Genomic DNA, 5,860 nt, shown 5'->3' with positions numbered 1-5,860 from the left:
TTATGTTACTACTGAGTCAGTTGTACTCATACTACACCCTACACTTTATGTGCAGATTCAGGTGAGTTAGAAAGCGACGATCATTGAGTTCAGGCTGGCTATCTTTGGAGACCGTAAGGTAGCTGTTAGTGTCCGCATGACCTTGCTACTCCTCTTGCCATTTTTTCTTTTGGACAGTTAGACAGCTTATATATCTTAGTTCATAGTTTTAGATGCTCATGACTTAGTGACACTCCGATCTTTGGGGCTCGTTTTCGTATTTTCTATATTATATTTAGAGTTGATTTAATTGATGAGAAATTCAAATGTTGGTATTGTTTTATTAAATTCTTATAATCGATTTAGTAGTAATATTTTGGAAAATAGGATTGCCTTGTAACACGATAGGCGCCATCACGACCATGGTTAGATTTTGGATCGTGATACCAACCATCCCCGCAAGTCATAAATCATTAAAAGCACATACGAGAAATTTTATTTTAAGAAACGGAATTCTAAAAGTTAAAATGACCGGTTGAGTCATTACACAAATTTACTACTACTAGTTTCTTTCAAATATGAGATGCTTTCTCTGTTTTTGATGTCGACTTTGATTAAATTTGAATAATGACGAATTTTGTGGTCCAAGACCTGCCCAAATTCAAACTCCAATATATGATGATTTACTCTCCATAACAGGTAAACTTACTTGCGACTTCATGCTTCACGAAAAATCTCACCGAAATAAGAAAAAATTTAAAAGTAATGAGCAAAATATAAGGTAAAAGAAGTAAATAAATAAATAAATAAACTTATTTAGTAATAGTTTTCCAAGTACTGAGAAGTACAATGCTTCATATATCGTAGCAAAAATTAAAATAGAAAAGTGAAGAAGCTAAGTTCTAACTTATACAATGTGTGAATGAAGAAACGAATGGTCAATTAAGTGAGGAGAGTTGATGAGTTAGTCTAATTTCTTAATATTGGATATTCAAATGATGGTGATCTTAATATTTATTTATAAATTACAAATATTGGATGTGGTTTAGAAGTGGGAAAAGCTACTGCCCTATATTTTAGGAGTCTATTGCAGTCGTGACATGTAGTAACCATTGTGATTTTACTTAGGCTAATATATGGCATTGTTAATGGATTGGTGAGTCAATGATTAAGTGTCAGTGTCGTGCCTGCTCTACAATATTTGAAGAAATCTAGTCACTAATTTAGGCCATATGTTTGTCAATAATGCTAGCGTATCCGAAAAATAAACGCATACCCATGTCTAACATTTTTGGGGGAGTGGCCATAATTTTGCAACGCAGTGGACAATTCAATTCTTGCCAAGTAGTGGGGTTGTCCTTAATTCGTGCCGTTAGCAAAATGTCCTGCAGATGTGGACAATATCAAAAGTAAGGCCATTATGTCATAGTGCTAACATTAAGATTTAATGTAAATTAGGAAGGAGTATAAAGATGTTGCCTCTTTTTATATCGTCTATAAATATATGCATCCTCATCCACTTGCCAAAGTCATACCAATCTTTCGTATTTCTGTTTGAAAGAAAGATAACTCAATAAGGAAACTAAAGAATGTGTTCCATTAGCGCTAATGATTTAGACAAGCCTCATGCAGTTTGCATACCATATCCTGCCCAAACCCACATTAGCCCTATGTTAAAATTAGCCAAAATCCTCCACCACAAAGGCTTTCATATTACCTTTGTGAAAACTGAACACAACCATAGGCATCTTCTTAAGTCCAGAGGCCCCGATACGCTAAAGGGATTGCCATCCTTTCGTTTTGAGACCATTCCCGATGGCCTCCCGCCATGTGACCCTGATTCTACCCAAAATATTTCTTCTCTTAGTAAATCCACTACCACCACTTGTTTGGGTGCTTTCAAGGAGTTGCTTGCCAAGCTTAACGATACTTCCACCTCAAACATGCCACCTGTCTCGTGCATCGTTTTTGATGGTAATATGAGCTTCACTATGGATGCTTCTCATGATTTGGGAATCCCAGAAGTTCTCTTTTGGAATCCAAGTGCTTGTGGTTTATTAAGTTACATGCATTACCGTGATCTTGTTGAGAAAGGATACACTCCATTTAATGGTATACATTTTTTCCCTTTTAAAATGGCCTTGCCTATTAGTATCTTTGGGCCTTAACCTTGTTATTATTATCTTTAATTTGGTTCTTATCTTTGGTTTGTTAATCTACTTTTGGACTGCAGATGAAAGTTGCTTGACAAATGGGTACTTGGAAACGATTTTGGATTGGATACCAGGCATGGAAGGCATAAGTTTGAGGGATCTTCCACGTTTCATTAGTGTTACACCTGAGTTTCAATGATGACAATAATATAAATTTAACTGTATCTATTTAATTGTAGGAAATTAGATGGGCAGTACTAAATCAAAGGAAGTCAATATGTTAAAGATATCAGAAAGGAAACAAAATCAAATGCAGCAAGGACAATGCTAAATCAAATGATGTCAAGGCCATAAAAAAGAAAACAAGATCAATTGCAATGATAGTCCCTACTTCAAGGATTGATTTGGAATCAGGAGATTCTGAATATTGATCGATCAAGTCAAGCCATAAATCACTCCTCTGATTATGAATACGAAAAGGAAGGACGTAAGTGTCACGCCCCAAAATCGTGGAGCGGGAAGGACGTAAGTGTCACGCCCCAAAATCGTGGAGCGCGACCGGCGCTCAACCGAGTGAACCCGACTGAGCAAGCCTGTTAGATTTCTTCTACCCAAACTCTTTCATGAATAAAAAGAATATATTTTTCCTTAATTAAACAATAAAGTGGTCATGTCTGCAGTTACCAATTTTTTACCATAAGTTTCACCATTTTTAAAGTCTCAAATGGACAAGTAATACAACCACAACATAGCATAGTTTGTCTTTTCCAGTACCAAAACACAACCCACACTATGTCTACGGAGCCTCTATAGATAAAGAAGAGTATAATGATAGTGGTCGTTTCTTGTTGTCATCTTACTGATTTCATTGATATTTCGTACTCTCTCATATTCATGTATTCATATCATATCGCAGTCTCTGTTGTTATTTATTGATACATCATATCATTGTTGTCATGCTAGTTTCATGACGTTGTAAGCCCGTAAATGATATTGGAGAGATTTATGACTGAGTGAGGCCGGGAGCCTGATTATGAGTGACAGTTATGGGATCGGGCTGCACGCCGCAGCATGCTATATTGATTTATGCCTGGATCTGGCTTATGATAGAGCTTGGGTTGTAGGAGCCCCTCCGGAGTCTGCACACACCCCTAGTGAGCGCGGTTGATTATATTGAGGGATGAATCTTCCCTGGACATGGATCTTGTCCGAAGCATTATATACCTGGAGATGGATCTTCTCCATGGGGCCGGATTGGCCTTCCTCGGTACTGAGTGACTGATGTTCTGTGATGTATGTATTCCGGGATGGATCTTTCCTAGGCCGTATGGGCCATATACAGTACCGAGTGGTTGAGCATGATGAGTAGAAAGTGTGAGACAGTGAGATTGAGTACTCTGAGAGTGTGAGTAAATGATTCATCTCTGAGATACATGTCATTGGCATGCACACATGACATACATGCATAGAGACGCTTTTTTCCTCATTCTGTGCGGTATCACGTCATTTATGACTTTTACACACATTGATATGTGAGCATAGAGAGGTATTTCACACTTGCTATCTGGAAAGGAAATGAAACATCTTACTTATTTTTGGAAAGGATTTTTGGAAAAAATTACAGTTTTCAAACTATCTCATACTTTTTGACGATTTTGGTAAAGGATTTGGGTTTTCACTATTATTCTTGAAAAGCGAAACTATTTTCGGGAAATTGTGATAAAGTTGAGCATTTTATTTCGAATTGCTTTCTTATTTATATGCCCTACGTTGTTATGAACTGCTATTGGTTATTGGTGTTGGACCCGACCTGTGTTCTAGCTCGTCACTGCTTTCAACCTAAGGTTAGGTTTGTTACTTACTCAGTACGTGAGATTGGTTGTACTGATACTACACTTCTGGACATTGCGTGCAGATGTTGGATGTTGTTGTTGTTGTGCTCGATGGTTGCCAATGTACCTGCGTTCCTATTGTAGCTTCCTCTTGTTCATGATAGTCTTAGATTTATAAAAACTTTATTTATGTACTTTTCAAACATAAGATGTATTTACTTCATATCAGCTTTGTAAATTCTATTCTTAGAAGCTCACAATTTGTGCTACCAGTTCTTGGGGAGTGTATAAGACTAAGACTTTTCATTACTTAATTGCTTCATAAATTGTTATTAGAATTGGTTAGTGGTTAACTGGCTTACCTAACGGGTTGGGTTAGGTGCGATCACGACTAGTCGGATTTTGGGTCGTGACCCCAACCCATCTCTTGAGCAGGATTCGGAGGCACCCCTTGGGTCAAAACTCTTAGAATATTTTGTGCCTCAATCAAGGGTCAATATGCAACGGCTACTCAAGACTCTCGTATAAGACGACTGGCAGACTCATGAATTCAACTACGCAACTTACCATTATTTTCTATGTCTTCCTAGTTCTTAGCACAAATACTGTATTCCTAAGTTTACTAGTATCTCAAAAGATAAGAAGTGTTAGGAAGAAAAACAAGAGTTGTGTCAAGTTTATAAAATATTATTGCTGAAAATCATTGGTGGTGTCGACTAAGTCTCTTCTAAGTCGACTAAATTTTTAAATTAGCTGCAATTCATCCCTTCTTGTACTTTCAATTAAGACTACAAATCGAGATGAATACATGGTCAAATTTCTTATCCAAGAAACTGAGAGAAGCAAAATGGCTTCTGCTATTGTTCAATACATTTGAGAGATTAGAGAGAGAAGTTCTTGAATCACTTCAGAGCCTTCTTTTATCGGTTTATGCCATTGGGTCGTTGCACCTTCTTATGAAACATGTCGATGACAAGACCTTGGAGGACCTAAGATCAAATCTTTGGAAAGAAGAAAACAGGCCTCTAATGTGGCTTGATTCCAAGAAACTAAATTCTGTTGTTTATGTCAATTTTGGAAGCATCACTCTTATGACTCCGGGCCAACTTATGTAATTTGCATGGGGACTTGCCAATAGCCAGCTGGATTTTTTGTGGATACTTAGGCCTGATATTGTATCAGGCAAAAAAGCAGTTCTTTCACCTAATTCCTGGAAGAAATTAAAGAAAGAGGGATGTTAGCAAGTTGGTGCCCACAAGAGCGGTTGGAGGTTTCTTCACTCACGGTGGATGGAATTCGACACTCGAAAGTATTGGCAGTGAAGTACCAATTTTTATTGTAGGCAATGGGGAATAGGAATGGAGATTGACAATAATGTGAAGAGGGACGAAGTTGAAAGCCTTGTAAAAGAGTTAATGACAGGGGAAAAAGGCAAAGAGATGAAGAAAAAGGCATTGGAATGGAAGAAATTGGCTGAGAAAGCTGCTCAAAAACCAGAAGGATCATCTTATGTGAACATATACAAAATGGTCAACAAAATTGTCCTTTGCTCCAAACATTAGGCCATAGTACTAATCGATTGTTGTTTGATTTCATCTTCTTCCTTTGTTGAGATCCTATCAAATTTTCTAAGTACTTGTTTCCCTTCTTTCAATATAATGTATGATTAATAAAAGTTCTTACTTGCATTCTCAAAGTCTTTTGGTCTCATAAGAAGGAGAGGGAAGAAGAGTATTCATAAACTTGATATCTGAGACAGTATGCATGGAACGGACTAATTATGTACCACGTCACCACAATTCTAAATCATGATTCTCACTTTCACTATTACTAACATGAATTTAACATCTACTTGCCGTATTTCTGTTGAACTATTCATCATCTTTTTTATCCATT

At 37.1% G+C, this 5,860-nt stretch overlaps 1 pseudogene; it reads left to right on the top strand.

The window, feature by feature from the left end:
- Nucleotides 1–1,464: 1,464 nt before the first annotated feature.
- LOC138909049 (7-deoxyloganetin glucosyltransferase-like) lies at nt 1,465–5,660 on the top strand (annotated as a pseudogene).
- Nucleotides 5,661–5,860: the final 200 nt, after the last annotated feature.

This window comes from Nicotiana tomentosiformis, chromosome 4 (genome assembly GCF_000390325.3).
Source record: "Nicotiana tomentosiformis chromosome 4, ASM39032v3, whole genome shotgun sequence".
Lineage (NCBI taxonomy): Eukaryota > Viridiplantae > Streptophyta > Magnoliopsida > Solanales > Solanaceae > Nicotiana > Nicotiana tomentosiformis.
Note: the sequence above shows the minus strand (reverse complement) of the source record. Positions and strands in the feature narration are given on the sequence as shown.